The sequence below is a fragment of the Callithrix jacchus genome, chromosome 8, assembly GCF_049354715.1.
Source record: "Callithrix jacchus isolate 240 chromosome 8, calJac240_pri, whole genome shotgun sequence".
Lineage (NCBI taxonomy): Eukaryota > Metazoa > Chordata > Mammalia > Primates > Cebidae > Callithrix > Callithrix jacchus.
The window spans coordinates 17,222,745-17,247,034 of record NC_133509.1 but is presented as its reverse complement, the minus strand read 5'-3'; the positions used below and the strand labels follow the sequence as shown (position 1 = coordinate 17,247,034).

The 24,290-nt window shown below is 49.9% G+C and overlaps 1 long non-coding RNA gene across 2 annotated transcripts; it reads left to right on the top strand.

Moving 5' to 3' along the window:
- The first annotated feature begins 85 nt into the window (after nt 1–85).
- On the top strand, nt 86–9,013 carry LOC118145102 (uncharacterized). Of its 2 annotated transcripts, none has more exons than XR_004730270.3 (3): nt 86–212; nt 994–1,134; nt 8,853–9,013. It is a non-coding gene; the product is annotated as an uncharacterized LOC118145102 (long non-coding RNA). The 2 variants fall into 2 exon arrangements; XR_004730271.3 differs by lacking the exon at nt 8,853–9,013 and adding an exon at nt 2,173–3,060.
- Nucleotides 9,014–24,290: the final 15,277 nt, after the last annotated feature.

Here is a 24,290-nt window from a genome sequence, read left to right as displayed (position 1 = left end):
GCTCTCAGCATTCTAGAACAGCCTTGCCTGTGTTATGCCTTAATGTGTAGAATCTGATAAGAAACTTGCTCCAAAGTCCAAAAACAACCAGAATTTGTAAGCAGTTCCAAAGAGAAGCCCTATTCATGCTGGGGAGGCAGTACCTGTGGGGGATGAGAAGGTCCTTCACTCAGACAACCAGAGCGGGAATCCCAGCACCACATCAGCGGACAGTGAGTCATTTTGCTTCTCTGCCCCTGTCTCTTTACCTGCATGATGGGGATTGTAACAGCACTTAACCTCCTTGGGCAGAAGGATGATAATTCGAGTAAAACACGGAGCAAACAGTATGTACTCAGTAAATATTAGTTGTGGAGGAAACCAACAGTGTGAGCCGAGCAGCCATATATTTAATCAATACACATTAAAAATAATTTTTGGCAGAATGAGAACCTCTGAGCTGAGCAAGCAAGTGGTACGGGCCAGCATCTAGAACTACAGCTAGGGAAGGAGAACTTTGGCAGAGCTAAAAAGCCTGCAAGGGAGACATATGGCAGGAGGAGTCAGCTGAATCCTGGCTCCCAAAGACAGCAGGTCCTAATCTTGGAGCTGTAAATGTGACCTTATTTGGAGGGAAAAAAAAAATCTTTGCAGATGTGATTAAGTTAGAGAATATGAGATGGGGAGATTATCCTAGATGATCAGGATGTGTCCTAAATGCAACCTCAAGTGTCCTTACAAGAGACGGACAGAGGGAGATTTGACACACAGAGAGACAGTGATATGAAATGAGAACAGAGTGGGAGCTGAAGATGCTGGTATTGAAGATCGGAGTGATGAGGCCACAAACCAAAGAATGCTGGCAGCTCCCAGAATCCGGAAGAAGCAAGAATCAAGTTTCCCCTAAAGCCTCCAGAGGAAGCATGGCGCTGATGACTCGATTTTAGCCCAATGATGCCAATTTTTGATTTCTGTCCTCCAGAACTGTGAAATAATAAACCTCTGTTGTTTCAGGCCACCAAGTTTGGGGTGATTTGCTACAGAAGCCACAGGAAAGACAGCCAGGAGAATGGCTCATGAGGCCCATTTTCCTTATGAGGAAATACAGGCTCAGAGAGCAGCAGCGACTTGCATGGAGACACACAGCACATCAAGGTTAGAAGACCCGGAACCACTGCGCTCCTGCTTCCATCTGCCCTGCTTTCTCCTGGCCATGCTGGGATCCCTGGGAGGTCTTAGCCCTGAGATGCCTCTAGTTTCCGAAATGATGTGTGGTGGCCCCCAGGCAAATCTTGCTGGTACCAACCCCCAACCTGAGGTCACCATTTTCCCCAGCCAGGATGTGTTCCCATCACCTGTGTCACAGGCTGGTTCTCTAGGAGTGAACTCTGGGAGGGAGTTTGGGGTACCAGGGGTTTATTAAAGATCTACCAGTGAAAGGAAAGGGGAGATGGATTAGGCTGACGGAGATTGAAAGCAAATTGCAAAGCAGGTGTGACCAAGACCCAGTGCCTGGCAAGGAGTCATCCTGTGTCTTCTGAAGTAGACAGGACTTTCCACTCCCATTGTGCCAAGTCACCAGACACAGGCTCCCCCGGGGAGGGTGTGACCTCAAAGGAGGTGGTATCTGCAGCTGAGGCAGACACCCTGAAGGAGCTGACAGCTGGGACTGCCTGCCTGCCCCGCTCCCTGCAGATGGGCAGCAGGGCCTTCCTAGGAGGGAACTCTGAGTGTGTGGACCCACTGCTACCACTGAGTTCTGCAAACAAGGCAGGCACCTTCCATCAAGGCCTTCAGCAGTTCCTAGATGGCTGGCCTCCCAGTGCAGACCCCGTGCTGCAGAGCGACCTCAGACCCTCCGTGATCAAAGCGCGTTCTGTGTTCACCTGCGAACGTGTTAGAAATGCAGAATGGATATTGGGCCTTATGTTCCATCTTGAGAGGGAAGCTCTGGACCCAGGTGTCAAGGCCAGCGGTGGTCTGTTTTGCTTGGTTCCTAGAACTAGGAACGATTTTTGTGTCTTTTACAAAGAAGAATATGTGACAGACAGGGTACGACCCACAAGGCCTAAAATATTTACCAGGTGACCGTTGACAGGTAAACTTGGTTAACCCCTACTCTAGAAATGGAGAGGATCTACGGGCCTCTGTCTCATTGTCTTGCTGTCTCCCTTCTGGTCATTCCAAATGCAGAGAAAAAAGCATCCCAAGGGCACTGGTAGGTAGCCCAGCCTGCTGTTTGGAGCCCTCGAGGGCATGGCAGGGACCTTCGGACCTTCTGCCCCATCCCGCCATCCATGCCACTGAGTGCCCGAAGCACACCTGCGCCGCCGCACCTCCCCGGCTCCGTCTGAGCTTCTTGTCCCCAGTGTTCCCTTCTCCAAGAGGCCTTTCATCTTCGCAGCTTTGTTTCCCCAACATCCCTGACTCTCCTGTGAAATGCAAATGAATTAGCGTCTAATTACTCACTCCGTGCTGCAGCTAGAGCCTTCTCTTGTTAGGGTCCTGTCCAACATTTCTCTCATCAGCCCAGAACTCAGCCCGTTAGGAGGAATTCCTGCTGGAGGGAGGTGGGCAGTCCCTCGCCCCTCCTTCTTTCCCTCCGGGACTTGTCAGCAAACACCTCGTCCGTGGATTCCAGAAACACACCCGCCTGGTTGGGGTAGTTCCACTCACCACTCACTCTCATTACCAGAATCGCTTCTGCCCTGGCAATTGTGCCAGGGCTGCGCTGGGTCCAGGAATGAGACCCAGCCCCTGCCCTCCAGGAGGCTGCATGTGTAACCGGGCATGACCTAGCAGGGCAGTGGCTGATGAAATGAGGAACATGCCCTAGGGCATAGTGCAGCCTTTCCACTGCGACGGGCGGTTTCAGTCTAGGAGGTAAATGGTAGACAGCTGGAGTCCATGCTAAGACTTAGAGTGCAAACTTTAAGTCATGGAGACGCAGTGTGGTACCGGAGGAAGAGCACAGGGCTCCAGCCTACCACTCTCTGCAAGACTCTGGGCCTTGACCCCTCTGAGCCTCAGTTTCCCTTACTGGGGATCTGAAGAGAATAGGGCCAGCATGGGGAAAATGAGCTCCTGAAGGTGAAGTGCCAGGTGTGGGCTTGGCACCGTGTAGATGCTGAGCACATGTTAATTCCATTTCCTTGGCCTTTGCGTTGCCAGGGGCGGTCCATGACAGATGGAGGTGGAGTTGAATTTCTGTCTAGGGAGTAGCCCCCACCTTGGCCCCAGCCCCACCCTCCCATCTCCTCAGTCCACAATTGTTCTTATCAGCTCCATCCTATCCCAGCCAATCCTAGCAGAAGCTGAAAGGCCATTTGTCTGCCTGCTACCTGGAAGATCAGGCTCCACATACCTGAGGTCAGGAGGCTTGGCCGTGAAAGCTGGACTCCTGCAACCCCTCACTCCAGGGCTCTGCCCACAGAAGCACGTCCCGAGCCCTGGCTTCACTGTGCCCTGGAGACCCTCTAGCCTAAGTAGTCGACCCATGTCTAACCTATCAGTCGCACTCCAGCCCAGCTTCTCTCAACTCAGCTGGCCGCAGGCAGCGTAGCCTCTCCCCTGCTCTGGTTACTCCCATCCAGACTGAACCCTGTTTCCTGAACCCTCATCTCTCTAGTGCTTATGGTTCATGTGGAACCACCATGCTCTGAATTATTCATGAGGCATTTTTTGGAGAAATGCCATTTATCCCTTTCTTGGGATAATGACATTGACATTGACTTTCCCAGGCCTACAACAAAGCCAGGTAATGGAGAAATGTCATTCATCCATTTCTTAGTAGTTTGTGTGAGTGTGAGTGTGGTCTTGTCTCTCCAGCAGATGCTAAGCGCCTGGAAGGAAAACACCACACCAGATACCCCAAGATATTGAGCACAGCACAGTGTTGGGACTGTGGCTGCTGAGTGCACACCTTGGCAGGTGGGATAGAAGGCCTGACATACACCCTTGTATGGCTCACTGGTGTCGGATCAGCAAATGTATTTGATGGAAACTGAAGAGGGTAGGAGGAGGGAAAGAATGAAGGTTTATTGGGCCTGGCGCGGTGGCTCAAGCCTGTAATCCCAGCACTTTGGGAGGCCGAGGCGGGTGGATCACGAGGTCAAGAGATCGAGATCATCCTGGTCAACATGGTGAAACCCCGTCTCTACTAAAAATCAGCTGGGCATGGTGGCGCGTGCCTGTAATCCCAGCAACACAGGAAGCTGAGGCAGGAGAATTGCCTGAACCCAGGAGGCGGAGGTTGCGGTGAGCAGAGATCGTGCCATTGCACTCCAGCCTGGGTAACAAGAGTGAAACTCCGTCTCAAAAAAAAAATTTTTTTTTAATTAAAATAAAAATAAAAGAATGAAGGTTTATTGAGCAATTATGATGTGCTAAGCTCAGATGCTACTAAACCGTTTCAAGCATGTGCTGACATTTACTTCTCACAACAGCCTTGTGAGGTAGGTATTGTTCTCCCCCATTTTGCAGTGGGAACCTGGACCCAGAGGTATTTAAACCACTAACCCAAAGTCCTATCATTGCAGTGGTGAAACCCAGCTCGAACCCAGACCTCCAGAGTCATGCCCATTCTGATTGGTCAGGTTGCCCAGAGCTCTCTGCCCTCTCACCCCAACCTGGATTGACAAACACAGGCCATTGGTTTCATCTGTTGCTCTGCTCTTGACCTTCAGCAACTCTTGCTCCCTCTTTCCTGGTCAGCATCTTGGGCCTGACACTGAAAATCTGCATCCCTGGGGAGACCCCACCATCCTGGGACACTGGTCAGATAACCCCGCCTGGGGTAACCAGGGACCATTCCTTGGGCTCTCATCAACCAGCTGCTGCCGTGGTAGGCTTCTGTGTTCAACAATGTTGATATTAGAGCTGTAAGGTCCTTCACCACCCCCCGGCCCAACCTCTCCATTCTACTGATGGGGAAACGGAGGATCAGGGAGGAAAGTAGCCTGCTCCGGCTTCAACCAAGCCAGGTGCAGGAGCTAGGTGTCCTGACTCCCGTCCAGCCCTCATCCTACCACCCCAGCTCAGTTTCACAAATGTACAGAGAGGACAGCTCTTGGGGCCACACAGAGAGAGAGTTTGCTCTCTGCTTCCTCTGCTTGGTCTCCCAGAGATAGCCGTGCAGCCACAATAATGGCTTATTGTATATACTGGCACTGACAGGGCAGGAGGAGGTTGGCAAGTCCCATAAATCTTCCTAGAAGAAAGGCCTTGTAGATGGGTAAGACCTGGCTCAATCCATGAAGGAAGAGGCATTCTGGGCTGAGGCAAGAGACAGGCTGAGAGGCAGGAGGCAAACGCTTTGATGAACAGACAGAGGACCCCATGGATGGAATGAAGATTCTGGCACGGAGTGGGGACCATGGCTTAGCTGCCCTTGTCCCTTTGCTCTGGAAAATGCCCCTTGGCCCTCCCCTGGGCTGTGAAGAACTAAGCCAGTGTTTTCTAAGATGGCTGTTGAGACACAGCCCTGCACTGCCAGGACAGCGCTGGGAGAGGACAATATTCCCACATCTGGCTCAGCTCCCACCCCAAGGGAGCTGCCCACACATGTGTTTCCCCCCACCACCGACCATGTGAGTAGGACCCTGCCAGGAGGCAGTGTGCTGCTTGCCCACAGTCCATCGCTCCTCCTCCTCCTCTGACCCGGCCTTCTCTGTCTTCTGATGGACAGACCATGCCCAGCACAGTGTCTGAAGCTCTGACGCCCAGGCTCTGACCTAAAGGTTTCCCAGTGTTTGGTTCCTGGTCGCTCTTCCCTGCAGAAAGCCCAGCCCCAACTGCAGCTCTCATTCACTCACTCATTCAGTAAGGTGGGGGCCCTCCTGCACCCCATCCGAGTGCTGGCTATGGCATCTGGACGGGAACGCTGGTGGGGAATAGGATGGCCCTGCCCAGGAGGAGCTTGCTGTTGCTGGAACAGAGGAAACATGGATGTCATTTGCTGCAATATAGGCTAGAAAGTGGGGGCTGTGGCAAAGCACTGAAAGAATGGGGGAGATTGCTTCATCTGTGAGAGCCAGAGGGGCTTCCTAAAAGAGGCGGCATCTGGGGCCGGGTGTGGTGGCTCAGGCCTATAATCCCAGCACTTTGGGAGGCCGAGGCGGGTGGATCACGAGGTCATGAGATCGAGACCATCCTGGTCAACATGGTGAAACCCCGTCTCTACTAAAGATACAAAAAATTAGCTGGGCATGGTGGCGCATGCCTGTAATCCCAGCTACTCAGGAGGCTGAGGCAGGAGAATTGCCTGAACCCAGGAGGCGGAGGTTGCGGTGAGCCGAGATCGCGCCATTGCACTCCAGCCTGGGTAACAAGAGTGAAACTCCGTCTCAAAAAAAAAAAAAAGAGGCGGCATTTGAGGACTAGTTAAGCTATGCATGCACGACGCTGCTCAGAGCTTCGTGCATGACTTGGTTCGCTAGGCCACCTACAGGCTTGAGCGGCTAGAGATGAGATAGGCAGGAACCTGCGGGTGAAGGACTTGGGGGCCAGGAGGGAGCCAGAGACGGGTTTGAAGCAGAGAGCTGTTTGACCAGATTTTGGGAATAACCCTCTGTAGCTACAGCATCAAGAACTGCGGGGTGGAGGGTGCAAGGGCAGCTGCTGAAAGACCAGTGAGAAGGTGACCACATGGCCCAGCAGCGAGCAGATGGCGCAGGACAGGGAAGGGTGGAGGCAGCTGAGGACGAAGATTCCAGGGATATTGAGCAGGAGGAATCCATAGACTCAATGTTTGGATGATGGGGTGGGGGCCAGAGGGGCGTCTGTGACCGAAGGGTTGAGGCCTGTACTCTGGGTGGCTGAAAGTGCCATCACCCTAAAGGGAGGTGATCGGTGCAGCTTGGGGAGTTCAGGACAGAGTCAGGGCTGAAGACAGCGACTGAGTCATGAGGTGGGAGGGGAAGCAGAGGGAGAAGAGGAGTGGCCAGAGAGCCCTTGGGGAGAGACAGCTGCAGGGGTGGAGCCAGGCTCCCCACCCTCTTCCTGCAGCCCAGGCTGCTGCCTCAGCCCTGCTTCCCCAGGCAACACCCTCTCCCCTCAGCCCCACTGGGGATGGCATCCACTCCCCAGGGGAGCTCACAGCCCGATGCCACACCACTGCAGCATGGCAGGCAGAGGCCTGGAGGCCCTCATCCTGCACTGCGCCCCCTTGCCCTGGCCTCATCTGCCAGCACGGCCTCCCTGGGCACCAAACAGTCCACTCTCCCAGTCCACCACAACTCCACGGTCACACTGAGCCATCCCTCTGCGCTCAGCCCACTGAGACTTTCCAAGAATGAGAAGCGCAATCCATTATTGCATGAAGCCGCTGAGAGGCCAGGGCTTATCTGTGACTGTGCCACAGCCTGGCCTCTCCTACCTAATGCAATCCCTGCCCAGAGGTTGCACCTTGCACATTTTCCCACACCAAGCTCGTCCCTCATTCTCCATTTCCTCCTAACCTTCCAGGCCACTGCCAACCCCTCCCCAGCCCATCCCTTCCAGCCACTCTCAAATTCCAGAAGCCAATCTCCATTCACTCATACCATCACTAAAAATCACGACAAATACCCCTTCATGTCACCCTCCACCCTGCTGGATGCATGGGGACTGACCCAAGAGGCACTCCGGGTGACTGAGCCACATAAAATCCCCACTCGGCTCACCAAGCCTTCCTCCCTGCTTCCTGCCTTCAGTCCATCTGGCCTCCAGGATCCAGTCTAGAGGAGTAGGAGAAAGCCGTGACGGAGAGACAGAAACTATTCCTGGTATTGTTCTAAGGCCACAGCCTGTGGTTGCGGAGGGAAGCGAGGGGGCTGGGAGACGGGGAAGAGAGGTTAACAAGATTTAAAAAGCCATAATGAGACCGCAGCACAAACCCTGCAATTATACTCCCAAATTTAATCAAAACAGCTTCCCGCACTGGGCCTGTAACATCTCTAACAGGCCCCGTCAAGTTCTGCCTCCCAGCCCATCCCTTGAGAGAGCGCAGGGCTCTGAGGTCTTTCTGCAGCACAGGGGCAGCGCCGGCCCCCAGCAAGCCACCCCATCTGAGAGAAACCTTAGGGGCTTACCTTGGCTTAGATGCACCAGGTCTCCAGGATGCTCCTCCTCCTCCTCCCTCCTCCCCACCACCTTGCCCTCTGCTTCTCATCTCTGCAGCCCACTGCCCTTCATCCAGCCCTGCTCCGCAGCCATGGCCATCATCTGCATGCAGGCCCCAGATTCCTTCAGGGCATCCTCAGGGTGGGGCCCTTTCTTAGTTACACACCAAAAACATACCTGGCCTGGCCTAGATGCAGTGGCCTTCTTGACAGCAGAGGACATTTTTTTCTTCGCATGGTTTGGTTTGGGTCTCTCTGGCACACGGTAGGTCAATACCTGTAGCAAGGACTGTTCGCGCTCTCTGCATGGCCATGCGCTCCCTTTCCCAGCCTCTTGTGTGAAAGGGTTGGGACCATGTTGCTAGTTCAGGCTGATGGTCTGCAGCTTCCAGATTGAAGCTAAGAGCCAGCATCTCTTCTTTCTCTCTCTCACTCTCTGTCCTGGTTGTGTACTTCAATTAATGTACCTACAGATGAAGGAGGCTACTGTGATGGTTAATTTTATGCGTCAACTTGAATGGATCACTGGATGCCCAGATATCCGGTGAAACATGATTTCTGGGTGTGTCTGTGAGGGTGTTTCTGGAAGAGATTTGCGTATGAATTTGTAGACTCAGCGAAGCCCATTTGCCCTGACTGATGTAGGTGGGTCTCTTCCAACCTACGGAAGGCCTGACTAGAACAAAGAGGTGGAGGAAAGGCAGATGCAGCCCTCTCTGCCCGCCTGCTGAACTGAGACACTCATCTCCTACCTTTGACACCCCTGGTTCTCAGGCTTTCCAATGCAGGCTGGAATCGATGCCATCAGCTCTTTGGCTCCCAGATCATTGAACTCCACCACGGCTTCCGCAGGTCTCCAGCTTATAGACAACAGATCAAGGAACTGCTCGGCCTCCATAATCATGTGAGCCAGTACCTGATAATAAATCTCCTTACAGATCCAATCTATGTATGTGTGCACACGTGTGTGTGTATAATATATATGATAGACAGATTCTATTGATCCTGTTTCCCTGGCATTCCCTAATATAGCTACCCAACCCACACTGGACCTTCCGCGAGTGAGAAAGCACCATTATAGACCAGGCGCGGTGGCTCACGCCTACAATCTCAGCACTTTGGGAGGCAGAGGCAGGTGGATCACTTGAGGTCAGGAGTTCAAGACCAGCCTGGCCAACATGGTGAAACCCCATCTCTACTGAAATACAAAAATTAGCCAGGTGTGGTGGTTGGTGCCTATAATCCCAGCTCCTCAGCAGGCTGAGGCAAGAGAATCGCTTGAATCCGGAAGGCAGAGGCTGCAATGAGCCAAGATCATGCCACTGCACTCCAGCCTGGGTCACGGAGTGAGACTCCATCTCAAAATAATGATTAATAATAACAATAATAAAGGAATCTGCATTATAGTGCTAAGCCACTGAGATACCAGAGGCCAGGGCTCATTGTTACTGCACCACAGCCCAGCCTGTCTTGACTAACACCAGCCTGTCATTGAGAAACCAATGAAAATATTTTCAAGTCACTCCCCAATCAAATGGAAGAGAGTAGAATGGCATGTCCGGCCCAGAGTCAGGAAATCTGAGCTCTAGTCCTATGACTATCTCTGCCAACCAATTGCTGTATAAATTGAGCAATTGTCTTAGCCTCTCTGGGCCTCAGTTTCCTCACCATCTGTCGTGTGATTGAGTCACACAAAATGATATTACTCATTAAGACAAGAAATACAAGAAGAGGTTCAGGTTTGTGGGGAAAGACCCGAGTTCCATTTGGTGCCTGTTGAGTGTTTTATAGGCATACAGTAGGTTCTGGGGCAAGGAATAAAAACGGAGCTGGAGATATGGACTGGGGGTCAGAAAGGAAGACGGTAGCTAAATATGTTATAAATGAGATAGCCGGCAGGGAAGACAATCAGGAAAATAAGGAAAGAGGGCTCTTTGTAAGGAAAACACGAAGACGTGTCTATACTCCAGAGACGTGAAGTAACTGGCCCGAGATTCCACAATAGGCTAGTACCAGAGGTGGAACTGGATCTGGAACTCCAGCCCCAGACCCCGGGGCTCCATCCCTTGTCAGCACAGAGAGGCTGGGAGCCCAGGGTGGTGAGGCATATCCCCAGGAATGCTGGGTGTTGATTGCCTGTGTGTCCTTGGTCACTTCTACGGGAATCAGCTTCCCCATCTGTATAATAAAAACACGGTTTTAATATAGTATGAGGCTATGTGATGGTATAAACTACCTTTATAACCATTATCTATCTGGCTTTTTTTTTTTTTTTGAGACGGAGTTTCGCTCTTGTTACCCAGGCTGGAGTGCAATGGCGCGATCTCGGCTCACCGCAACCTCCGCCTCCTGGGTTCAGGCAATTCTCCTGCCTCAGCCTCCTGAGTAGCTGGGATTACAGGCACGCGCCACCATGCCCAGCTAATTTTTTGTATTTTAGCAGAGACGAGGTTTCACCAAACTGACCAGGATGGTCTCGATCTCTTGACCTCGTGATCCACCCGCCTCAGCCTCCCAAAGTGCTGGGATTACAGGCTTGAGCCACCGCGCCCAGCCCTATCTGGCTTTTAAAATCACCCTTTGAGGAAGGCAGGGTACCCAGGTAGACCAAGGCTCAGAGAATGACGTGTGCCCAGATCTCTTGGCTATAGGTCAGGTCCCCTCACACTGAACTCCCTTTTCAATGACCATGAACAGGGTTCTCCTCTGCCCAGACATGGCAGCCAAAGGCCAATCCCTGCAAGAAGCACCATCCACCCACCCACCCCTTTCTCTCCCTTGTTCTGATTCACTCTCTCCAAGACCCTTTATTTCTTGCCGTAAGAAATAAGTCACAAGTCATGGGTATCCCTTGCTCACTGGAAGCAATCACATTTCCTGGGATTTTGCTGATGGGTCTGGGATGATGGGAAGATGATCGGGGCGGCCACTTGGGGATGGCTCCAGGATGTTGGTTCATGATGAAGCATAGCTTGAGAAAGGGTGTTCTGAGCCCAAACAGGGATTTTAGAGTCTTTGCCACTTCTGAGTTCTAGAGGCAAAGATGGGTAACTGTTCTTCGAAGCAACATGAAAGACTTAAGGCATTTTGTCAACCAAAGGCCAAGCTTTTCTACAAGAGCCTATTCTGAGGACAACTCAAAGAAGATTCCAGTTCATTTTAACCCATCCCAACCACTCATCCGACAAATATTGATTGAAGATACTCCTGTCTCTGCCCTCAAGGGCTACCAGCAGAGCAGGGAGGAGACAAGAGGGAGAGCAGAATGCAGAATTTCCACCTAGAAGACCCAAAGTCAAAGCCTGACCAACCAGTTCCAGCTGTGTGGCCTTGGGCTTGTTACTTGGCTTCTCTGAACCTCATCTGCAAAATAGAGCTAATCATACCACCCAACTCCCCATGTCTTAGGGTGGTTTTGAAAACCAAGAGATCTTCTTTGACAAAGTGATTTGTAGGGTGTTATGAAGAGGATGAATCAAGCACTTATTTCCTAGGGGTACAAGGTAGACAGCTGTAAGTGCTGCTGGAGAGGCCCAGATAAGGGGCTATGAAGGCCCAGAGTCAGTGGAGGAGGGGCGGGAGCTGGGACAAGGGAAGGACTGAAGAGAAGAGGTAAGCTGTTGAAATGAAAGAATAGGCACAATCTCAGAAGGCAGAAATGGCAGACACAGGGGATTTCAGCAGCGAACAGAGCAAGCCAAGGTAAGTGGCCAGAAAGAAGAGAGTTGGTTCCAGAGACGGTACAAAACAAGCCATCAGGATTTGCAGGGGGCCTGCGGGGGATGAGCTTGCAGCTGATTTAAAGGAGAGGACAGAGCGCCTTAAACACTAGGTGGACGCATTTGGACTCTATTTGGCAGGTGTGTGTGTGTGTGTGTCTGTGTCTGTGTGTGTGTGTCTGTGTGTGTGTGTCTGTGTGTGTCTGTGTGTGTGTCTGTGTGTGTGTATCTGTGTCTATGTGTGTGTGTGTCTGTGTCTGTGTGTGTGTCTGTGTGTGTGTATCTGTGTCTGTATGTGTGTCTGTGTGTATGTCTGCCTGTGTGTGTGTCTGTGTGTATGTCTGCCTGTGTGTGTGTCTGTGTGTGTGTCTGTGTGTGTGTATCTGTGTCTATGTGTGTGTGTCTGTGTGTGTGTGTGTGTGTGTGTGCGCGCACGCACAGCATGGTGGTTTTCACTAAGGACCCTGGATAACCGGCAGCATACCACTTAGGCACTTGTTCAAAATGCAGATTCCAGGGCCCATCCCAGCTCTTCTGAAGCAGACACTCTGAGGAGGGTGGGTCCCAGGAGACTGTGTTTATCAGGCCGTCCATGAGCTGCAAATGGCCTCCGTGTGTGAGGCCCACCCGTGTAGCAGTGTCTATCAGTGCCCTGCCCTGGCCCTTTGTCTTGCCAGCTTCCATCTGCCACCGTCAGAATCCCTTCAGCTGGAACTTAACTGTGGTCACTGGAGTCTACACTCCCCCGGGCATAAAAAGACTGGTAGTGCTGGCCGGGCACGGAGGCTCACGCCCGTAATCCCAGCACTTTGGGAGGCCGAGGTGGGTGGATCACGAGGTCAGAAGATTGAGACCATCCTAACCAACGTGGTGATACCCTGTCTACACCAAAAATACAAAAATCAGTTGGATATGGTGGCACACACCTTAATCCCAGCTGCTCAGGAGGCTGGGGCAGGAGAATTTCTTGAACCCAGGGGGCAGAGGTTGCAATGAGCCGAGATTGTGTCATTGCATTCCAGCCTAGGCAACAGAGTGAGACTCTGTCTCAAAATAAACAAAAAACTGGTAGTGCTAGGAATGGACGTCCCTGCAGAACAGCCCTCGCCCAGTGATTGGTGAGAGCTTGGGGAGTCATGGCGCAGCTCTGAGACCGATGTTTTAGAGTATTTCCTGGGATTCCCCAGGAAAGTTGAGCCCCAGCACCCACAGTGGCCACTGGCTTGAGAACACCCCTGTCTGTCCTGGGCGCCTTCCCTCTCACTCTCACTTCTCTTCTCCCTGCTGGCGTTTTCAAGGACAGGCCTCAAATGAACCACTTGCCCTTGAGGCCTTGACTCTGCTTTTGGAAGAACCCAAGTCAAAATCATTTCATGTGGGCACATGTGTGTGCCCATGGAGGGGGTCAGCGTTAGGACAGGGTGGGGGTGGGGAGTTGCTGCCTTCCGGGCTGGGGAACGGCACTGGTAGACGAAGACCCTGGAGGCAGAGTGGCTTGGAGATCAAAGACAGGAGGAAAGATCACTGTTGAGACATTGGCAAGAATGAGGCAGGCGCCTGAGGACTTGGCGGGGAAGGGCGGTGGGGAGAGGACCTCCTCCCAAAACTAAACCACCAAGCCTGGGCTGCGACCGACTGCACGGTATGAAAAAGCAAGGGAGGCCAAACCTCACACCAGCTCTTTATTATTATCCCATTTCTTGGACAAAGAAACTGAGGCTTGAGGATGAGGTGACTCGCCCTGGGCCAGGCCTTGGAGCTAGTCCAAGATCTGAGATCAGAGCCGAAGCCTGCCTGGCCAGAGCCTGGTATTTTCTTGCTGCCTTTGGTCACAGCCTCCCGGCCATTCAGTTCCCTGGGGCCACACTGCTGCTGGCTGCTGCTTTGATTTTCGTGCCTCTGAAGATTTTGGTGTTAACTCTGGGCGGAGAGGGGCCACTTGTCATCCAGCAAGGGTCGCACACACCCACAGGGCTTGCTCAGAACCCCAGCGCATCTCTCAAAACAAAATCCAGGTAGCATCTACAGCCCGACGGCCCAGGTTTGCAACCTTGCTCTTCCGTGCAGCGCCGCGGCTGCAAATCCCAGCAATTTACTTAGCATCTTGCTGCCTTGATTTTCCTCATCTGTAAAGTAGGAGTAAAGCTGTTTCACCTGAAGCTCTTAGGCGAGTCCGATTGTTGGTGTTGCTGTCATTGGTCTTGTTCGGGTTGTTCACGATGTCGCTGAGTTTGGAAAACAAAGGGTCAAACATAACTCCTGATCCTGTTGCTTGTTTTTTATGCCCCAATTCATAAAGTGGCAGAGCTGGGATTTCTTCCTCGGAGTGGCTGATGCCACAGCCCCAGTGCTGACTCAGCCCCCAAATGCTATAAGAGGGTAACATACTTGATCATGCATGATCTCGGCTCACTGCAACCTCTGTCTCCCAGTTCAAGTGATTCTCCTGCATCAGCCTCGTGAGTAGCTGGGACTACAGGTGCGCGCCATCACACCTGGCTGATATTTTGTATTTTTAGTAGAGACGGGGTTTCACCATGTTGGCCAGGATGGTCTCAGTCTCCTGACCTCGTGATCTCCCTGCCTCAGCCTCCCGAAGAGCTGGGATTACAGGTGTGAGCCACTGCGCCTGGCTGAGGAACGCATTTCTCTAAGTGCAGCCATTTTAGGGCCAGAGAAACTGTGTCTTTGAGTGGAAATTAGGTTGAGGAATTTAGGCGCCGGTGCCGGTTCTGCTGCTTACTCACCTCTGTGACCTTAGGCAGCTCCTTTATTCCTTAGGGCCTCAGTTTCATCTTCTGTGAAATGGGTACACAAATCCTTTCCTTTTTCACAAGGTTGTGGGGAAACTTGATCAAGAAGCATTTCTTATTTGGCTTGTGCTAGATACTAGTGGGAAGAAAGGTATATGGGAAATGATCCCTGGGCCAGAAGCTTGTGGTTCTCCCATGGGGAAGGAGGTGTCAGAGGAGAGGAAAGGAAGGAACAGTGTTTACTAAGCACTTACTATGTGTTGGGGGCTGAGCTAAGGGCTTTACTCACATGTGATCTCCACAACTGCTTTGTGGGATTGGGATATTATTCCTGTTTCACAGAAGAGGACGATGATGCTGGGGAGGAGAAAGATAAGTTGTTATTATTGGTAGAACTAAAAATTAGATTCCAGTTCATCTCTGAAACAGGGGCCTTTTCTCCCAGGCCACACTGCTTCTCACTTGGAGCCTACCACTCAATTCAACAGATGGGGGTGAGCCCTACTCCGAGGCCTAGGACCCTGGGGGAAGATGGAACCGCTGCAAAATGGTGTGACAGGTACAAAAATATAAGCATTAGATGCCATGGTAACTTAAAGGACCTTCTGAGGAGGCATCAGATCTGCACAGGGGAAGAGATATTTGATCTGGGTTTTGAAGGATAAGTAGAAGGTTTTCAGACAAAGAGAATACAGTCCTTCAGAGCAAAGGAGATTATATGTCTAAGGCAAGCAGACGTAGAACGGTTTGCTCTTTGATGAACAGCAAATGTCTCTCAATTACTGAGAGACAGCAAAGAGAAGTGAAGACAAATCTCATCAGCAATTCACAGAGGTGTGACCTGGAGCGAGTCACTTAACCTTTCTGAGCCTCAGGTTTCTATTTTATTAAACGAAGCTGGCAATGCCTAATTCACAGGGTCATTAGGTTTGGATGAGGTAAATGTGGAAATGCTTCACACATATTGCTCTTATTGAATTCTTATAACCCTGGGAGTTGAGCTGGATGCCAGTGCTATCCCATTGTTGTGGAGAATCAGAGAGGTGAGGAACTTGCCCAAGGACACACAGCCAGAAGTGGCAAGTCCAGATTTCAAACCCAGGCGGCCTCATTCCAGATCTGGCCTTCTTAACAATCTGTTATATTGACACAAAAATCCAAAATAAAAAACTAGCAAAGCAAAAGCAGCCTTAAATGAAAACATTAATGGGCCATGATCAAGTACTTTTTATTCCTGGAATGTGGATATGATTTAATATTAGGAGACCTGCTAATATAAGACATCATATCAATAAGTTAAATGAGAAAACACCATATAATTATTTTCAAAAGAAATAGAAAAGAGGCCGGGCATAGTGGCTCATGTCTGTGATCCCAACACTTTTAGAGGCCAAGGTGGGCATATCATTTGAGGCCAGGAGTATGAGGCCAGCCTGGGCAACATGGTGAAACCCCAACTTTACTAAAAAATACAAAAGTTAGCTGAGTGTGGTGGTGCACCCCTGTGGTCCCAGTGACTCGGAGGCTGAGGCATGAGAATCGTTTGAACCTTGGAGGTGGAGGTTGCAGTGAGATGAGATCGTGCCACTGCACTCCAGCCTGGGCAACAGAGCAAGACTTTGTCCCAAAAAACAGAAAACAAACAAACCAAAATTTGGAAAAGAAGATACCATTAACAATAGCCACAAAATTGTAAATACGAATTGCCTTAACAAAAAAGAAGCAGGATAACATGGGCAAAAAATAGAACATTTCAGAGATATAGACTTCAATAAATGAGTGATACAACGTATTCTCAGAGGAGAAGCCTTATTATGTCTTCATATAATCATTATTATAAGACATCCTCTAACTCTTATAAGACTTATAATGATGTTCATTCTTCCCCAAATTAATCTATGAATGTAATACAATTATTTTTAAACTACGGAATCTAGGCCTTGATCAAGTTATTCTAAATTTCTAAATTATTCTAATTTTCATCTGGAAAAATGAAGAGGCGAGGCTAGCCAAGAAGATTTTGAGAATTACGTGAAGTGAGAAGAGACCATCTCTGCAAGAAAATATTATAATACAAGGTTATAATCCTTATAGCAAACAGTATGGTTGCAGCACAAAAATTATTAGGTAGGTCAATGAAAGAGGAAAAAGAAAACTAACCTAAAAGCAAGGCTTAGGACATAAACGCGCTAGGTACATACGTAGAGTCAGCAGGTGACAAGGTAGCAGTTCCTAGCAGCAAGGAAAGAAAAAAAATTGCCGGGTGCAGTGGCTCATGCCTGTAATCCCAGCACTTTGGGAGGCCGAGGCGGGTGGATCACGAGGTCAAGAGATCAAAACCATCCTGGTCAACATGGTGAAACCCCGTTTCTACTAAAAATACAAAAAATTAGCTGGGCATGGTGGCACATGCCTGTAATCCCAGCTACTCAGGAGGCTGAGGCGGGAGAATTGCCTGAACCCAGGAGGCGGAGGTTGCGGTGAGCCGAGATGGCGCCATTGCACTCCAGCCTGGGTACCAAAAAAAAAAAAAAAAGTGAAACTCCGTCTCAAAAAAAAAAAAAAAGAAAAAAATTACTGATTAACTGGCGGTAAGGCAATTGCTTAACTATTTAGAAAATTAAATAAGTTTAGATCTTCACATCGTACTTGATTCCAAAATAAATTACAGAGGATTAAAGAGCTAAACATAAAAAGCAAAGCCATAAAAATCTAGAAGAAAGCAAAGATAAATATTGACTCTTAAAATGGGGGGAAAACAAGCTCTAGAAGGATAAAAGACATGAAAGTAAAAGAGATAAAGAAAAATTAATACATTTGACCAAAGAAAAACGGAAATCTTTCAAATGCTCACAAACATAATAAAGAAAACTAAAAAGGCTCATAAAAGCTTGAAAACATTTATGATAAAAAGACAGAAAGATTGATCTGAATATATAGAGTCAATCAAATTGATAAGAAAACAGCTAGAATACCAATGGAAGACTTGAAATATTCCTGAAAAATTCACAGGATAAATGCAAATTAATGACCACAAAAACGCAAATAAATAAAAATGCGGTCTAAATCATGCTTATACTATTTTTTTTTTCTTTTTTTTTTGAGACGGAGTTTCACTCTTGTTACCCAGGCTGGAGTGCAATGGCACTATCTCGGCTCACCGCAACCTCCACCTCCTGAGTTCAGGCAATTCTGCCTCAGCCTCCTGAGTAGCTGGGATTACAGGCACGTGCCACCATGCCCAGCTAATTTTTTGTATCTTTAGTAGAGACGGGGTTTCACCATGTTGACCAGGATGGTTTCGATCTCTTGACCTCATGATCCACCCTCCTCGGCCTCCCAAAGTGCTGGGATTACAGGCTTGAGCCACCGTTCCCGGCCTCATGCTTATACTATTAAATTAGCAAAACTTAAAAAAAATATATTACTCCATGTGGACACAGATATGAACTAACGGGAACTTCATGCATTAGAAAGCAATTTGGTGTTATATTTTAAGAGCCCCGCCCCCCCAAAATCCTTTGACACAGCAAGGAAATTGTCAGAATTGGGGGCAAAGAAGTATGTATGTCAAACAATGCTTGTCACAGATTTATAAGAGCAAAATTTCAAGAACCACATAGATGTCCATTAACAGGACACTGCAGGAGAATGGCGTAATGAATTATAATATAGTCGCACATGGAATATTATATAGTCTTTTACAATAATGCTTGTGAAGACTACTTAAAGACATAAAGACATTGCAGAGATATAAAGGAGGAGGAGAAAAAAGGTTGGCTGGGTGCAGTGGTTCACGCCTGTAATACCGGCACTTTAGGACGCCAAGGCAGGGGAATCACTTGAGGTTAGGAGTTCGAGACCAGCCTGGCCAACATAGTGAAATCCCATCTCTACTAAAAATACAAAAATTAGGCAGGCATGGTGCCCACCTGTAATCTCAGCTACTCAGGAGGCTGAGGCAGGAGAATTGCTTGAATCTGGGAGGCGGAGGCTGTAGTGAGCCGAGATTGTGCCACTGCACTCCAGCCTGAGCTGGAGTCTCCATCTCAAAAGAAAAAAAAAAAGATTACACCCAGCCGGAAATGAAATCCTGTGATAAGAGGTAAGAGGCCACTTTGACAAGTCCAAGGTTCTGTATGGCTTGTGTTATTTTTACAAGAAACCCCCTGGTGACTTAACAAGTGTCTAGGAGAGACCCTCCTGAGTTGTCACTCACACACAGGCAATTCTGGCTTCGGGAGCACGCAGCGGCACATGGCTCGGAAACCCCCTTTGCTGCTGAGAGGACAGCTGGCTTGACTTGGCTGTTCCTCAGTGTCTTCCCTCTGCTTCTGCTCCACGCTTGTTTGCTCTCTTTGTAGAGGCAGCATCGCTGCTGGTATCATTATCTTTTCAGGATGAAACACAGAGCTCTCACACATGCACACACACACCCGGCAGTGACTAGGCAGCTACAGCCAGACTCCTGTATCTTTCATACGACAGATAAACCTGGAGGTTCGAAGTCTTTCATCCATTCCCCCTTGCTGCCATCTAGTCAAGCTTTTGTCCTGCTCTGCATCTATGTGTCTCTACCTGGCTACGCCCCTTGTCACCTGGTAATTTTCTAAACTTGGGGAGGGGGAAGGAGGAGGAGGTAGACCAAGGTTGTGGTCAGATTCTGTCACCAATTCAACAGATGGGTGACCAGGAGCAAGTTATTTTCCCTCTTGGATCCTCAGAATCCTCATCTGAAAAATCGACGAGTTGAACGAAACCATCTCTGAGGACCTCTCCAATACCCGTATGTTCACGGGTAAGTTTCTCAGGGAAGGTAGAGATTTGTCTCTCCCTTGTAGAACAAGGGATCCACAAAGGTCTGTGTCCCATGATGTGGACTGCAGTGATGTTTGTGAAATGGGGATGTGTAGGTGGCCTAAGGAGAGTGTGTATTCCAGAAGATTGTGGCAATGGGAAGCCAAAACTAGATGTTCATTGAAAAGATGAATAGCTCTCTACGACACAGCACTTCATGGCAAAGAAAGAAACAATAAGATCAGGAGCCCCTGTGCAAATGCATCTGACCGTGCTGGTGTGGAGGAAGAAAGCAGAGGCTTTGCCAAGGCGCATGGCGTGGAAAGAGAAAGCCCCTAGACTCACTGTCAACTCCTCTCTTACAAAATCACTCCTGTGGGTCTCAGAAACGTGTCTGTTTATTTGTTTGCAAGCTCTTCTCCCAAAGACACAAATCTGATCAGAAGCTGTGCTCCGCTCAGCTGGAGAATCTGGGGTGACAACACAACGCTGGCTAGAAATCGTTTGAGTTGTTCTGTGAATCTCACAGCGAATACTTATGTGACTGCACTTCTCTGTTTCACTTTGTCTTTGCTCCCTTTGGGGACACTTGGAAAGGCACATCTTGTCCTTCCATCTATACCTGCCTCCTGCAACCACCCTGATACCCACCCAGTGTGCTCTCCCTTTCTCTCCCCAGAAATCCATCCTAGGAGACCAGTTCCCTAAGGAGGGAACACATATAGGGCCCTCCTGGGCGGAGGCCTTCAAGGTTCTCATCTGTTGAGAAATGGATGAGATTTCAGAAGGGGAAAGGCAGAACGGACTTAGAAGGAGATGGTGGGAGAGCACCAAAGGCAAACATGACGACCTCCCCCACAAGCACAAGGACAGCCCCAGGAACAGAAGGAAAAACCAGGCCTGCCGGCACGCTTGGCTTCCAAGACCATCAGGGCTGCCATCTCATGCGTGTCTAACGTGAATGGACTTAAAAGTGCCAGCCTTGCTCATGAGTTAACGTTCCTTTAAAAGCAGTTTGGACAGCAGAAGCACTTCAAGAAGTCTCTGGGAGGGAAAAAACAGGAAAAGGTTATTCAAATAGTAGGTGGAGCCATGGGGAGAAAAATGGTGACTAAAGAAAGCCGAGACCATGTGCTTATTCCCAGAGGTAGAATTGCTAGGTCAAAAGGGCGGAACAGCTGTAGAGTGCATCCTACATGCTGAGTTTCTTCTTAAAAGACGTAACAATTCCAAATGCTACCCGCAGGAGTTGCGTACACCCATTTCACCGCTACTCTCTTATCAGCATTTGGCGGTGATGTTCTCAATTTGTTTTTGCTCTTTTGGTAGACAGGAAGTCAGTCCTTCTTCCAACATTCTTTCCATTCAGCAGGCTTTCACTGAGCGCCCACTAGGTCTTGAGCTCTTGATTTGACATGGGAAGTATCGAGATGGCAAGATGGAGGTCCCCACTCTGAACGAATGCACACTCCTGTTGAGGAGGAGGCTGGGGGTATGAATGTGCCTGCGTAGGGGAGCAATGCACAGTCAGGACCAGAACAGGGAAGGCTGGAGCCCAGGGCCAGAGGTGGCGCAGGCCAGGCTCCGCTCCCAAGCTGTCCTCCCTGGCTCAGGGGCTCCAAGGCTGGAGAGACCCTGCGGGAGCATCTACCAGATCGGCAGGCTTGAGTTACTCCAGGCTCCAGCTCACCCAGAGGTGGCCTGACAGTACCTTCTGTGAGAAAACCAGGACCTCCCGAATCCCCCCTACCCCCAATTCTGGAGACTCATTTCCAGCTGGGAGAAGGGGCTCAGACAGCCGTGGGCTGGGAGCCATGAAACTGAATTTTCCTCTTAGCTCTGACACTGATATTTGCTGGGTGGTCTTGAGCAAGCCTTCCCCTCAGTCTCTTTCAGAGGGAGAAGGTGGAATGGGCACAGTGGGTTATGCCTGTCTTCACATGTCCGATTGCATATGTCCTCCACTTTGAGGGAGAAAGCCTTCTCAAACGCATCAGCCAGTAAACTACAAGCTAGCCAGTCTCAGATCCAAATGAATGGACTGTCCACCTTGTCATTATAAACCAAGGAAGACTGTTTCCGAGAGGAAAGATGTTCAAAGGGGCGTTTCTAAGAAGTATTTCCTGAGAAGAGCAAGCTGACGACAGACGGACCTGACGTTTGTGGATCGCTTACTATGTGCTAGTTGCCAGCTCCCTGCAGGGGACACTTGCCAAGTGTAATCTTTAATCCCACCACAACCCTTGGAGATAGCCAATCTTATCCACATCTTGCAGATAAGAAAACAGAGGCTCGGAGATTAAATAACTTGTCTGGGACCCGGCAGGGAGAAAGTGGAAGATAAGATACACACACAGCTCATCTGACCCCAAAGCCGCGCTCTTTTCTAAGCCAAGAGACAGGTCAGACACTGAGCAGGCAGAATCTGGCCCAGAAATGTGTGTTGTTTGGCCCAAGTCAGGCTTTAAACATTGGAAATTTTTATAGGAATTCAGCTTCTGGATTAGAAAATTGGAAAATCTGGCCACACGGAGTTCTTGCTCCACATGGCAACAATGAGCTGGAGCTTCCGGAGGCTGAGACCTTTAGACAAGACTCTCTAGTCAGCCTCGGTCCACTCAAACTTTGCAACTGGCCCATCTCACTTTATTTATTTTTTTAGACAGGGTCCCACTCTGTCCCCCAGGCTGGAGTGCAGTGGCACAATCATGGCTCACTGCAGCCTCCACCTCTTGGGCTTCAGTGATCCTCCTGCCTCAGCCTCCTAAGTAGCTGGAACCGCAAGTGTAGGCGGCCATGCTAGGGTCTCACTGTGGCTGGTCTCGAATCAGACTCCCGGCCTCAGACTCCCAAAGTGCTGGGATTATAGGTGGGAGCCACTGCGCAGGCCCGCCCTCCCTCTTGTGTGTTACTACCTGCTAGACCCTCCAGGCACCACATCTGGAACCCTAGGCCTGAGGGGATAGTGCTGATCCTGTGTCTAACCAGGGGATGGAGAGCCAGCTGGAAAATGAACCCCCTGAGACCTCTGGCCGGCTCCTGCACTTTCTTCTTCTTCTTCTCCTCCCCTCTCTCCCCCTCCTCCCTGTTCTCTTCCTTCTCCTGCCCTCCCCTTTCTTCCTCTTTTCTCCCTTTCTCTCAGCACCTTTCATCTTCCTTCTCCCTAGTCTCCTCCCTCCTAACTCACAGATCATAGGTACACTTTCTGTGCAAGTGCACACGTGTGCACACACACACGCACATACATGCACATGCACCTCCTTCACTCCCTTCTGCAGTGCGTGTCTGGTCTCTCCAGGGAGGCTGCAAGCCCTCTGGCGACAGGAGTGTCTCTCACCTCTTGACACACACAGCCCCACCAGAACAGGAGCCATTGTCTCCCAGGCAGAATGGAAATCACTCACTACCCTGGCCTCCAGACAGAAGCCCCGCTGGCTGGGGAGGAGACAAGAGTGGTGGGAAGAGCTCCATTCCACCTGGCTGCCCTGAATCAACCCCCTCATTGTGCCAGAGCTCCTGGGGCACCCGCTTTGTTATATGAGGTGTGTGAGGGCCAGGCAGCACCCACCAAATGCCCCTGCTAGTAATCTCTTCCCGTTTACACCGAGAGGGCCTGGGATTTATTAAGTGGGAAATCTCTGGGGAAACCATAAACCAGGACCCTGTGTAAAAACACCGGGGCCCCTCAGCTGTATATGTGCGAGCTGCAGCTGAGGCCAGGAACACTTGAACCTTCAGTCCTTGGCAGATGATGATCTGAGACTCTCAGGTCTAATCCTGAGTTAGCAAAGCCACCTTCCTCGCACATGCAGGTCAGAGAGCACAGGTCTCAGAATGGACCCACCTGTGATTTGGCCCAGAGCACTGCCATCGTGTCTGGGTGGCCTTCAGCCAGTCTCCATTCTGTAAAATATTTTCTTCATCTGTAAAATGGGTTTAGGAGGCTAATAGTGACTGTAAAGCACTATTTGGTGTAAAACCCCTAGTACAGTTTCAGACCTTGGGGCTGGTATGAGAAGATCTCTGGCTCTTCAAAGGAAAAAGGAAGGGATTGGCCAGACATGGTGGCTCATGCTTGTAATCCCAACAATTTGGGAAGCTGAGGTAGGAGGATCACTTGAGCCCAGGAGTTTGAGACCAGCCTGGGCAACACAGGGAGATCCCATCTCTAATTAAAAAAAAAAAAAAAAAAAAAGAAAAGAAGGAGAAGGAGAAAGAAGAAGGAGGAGGAGGAGGAGAAGGAGGAGAAAGGAGTCAGGGGAGTTCTGAGGCCTGGGCATGCATTACAATCACCTGTGGAGCTTTGCAGACGCATAAATTCCCACACGTATCCTTGGAGAGTCTGCCCTCGAGGCAGCCTTAAACCAGTACATGGGGATAAAAGGAATGATCATTTTTCCTATTAAAATTTATGGAATGAGTTTCTCACTTAATAGATTTTCATTTAGCAGCAGTTTTCAGGAACAAATTCCAGTCATTAAGTCAAGAACTGGGTATAGACGTGGTGTGTGAGTCTGATCTTAGGGCAGAGTAGTAAGTGAACCAGCATGCTGAATGATAATGGCCAGTCCTGAGTAGCCAGGAGCCTCATGTAGATGTTGTCACTTCAACCTACCAGGCTTGAAGAAATTCGGTGACACACCCAAGGTTACCTGGCTGGCAAGTGGCAGAGGTAAGCTCTCAAACCACACTCCTTTCCTCATCTCCTCTGCCACTGCCTCCCTGCAAAGGGGCTCTTCCAGCACCCCCATCTTGCCTGCTAGAACCTGACCTCTAAAAAGCACAGCCTGTGGGCTATATTTTCAAGACTCATTCCTCTGGATTTGTTGGAAGAAGCCCTCAGAATTAACGACAACTGGAAATGAAGTGAAAAAAAGTACAATTGTATTATTTTCTTCTTTTCTTTTTTTTTTTTTTGAGACAGAGTCTTGCTCTTGTCACCC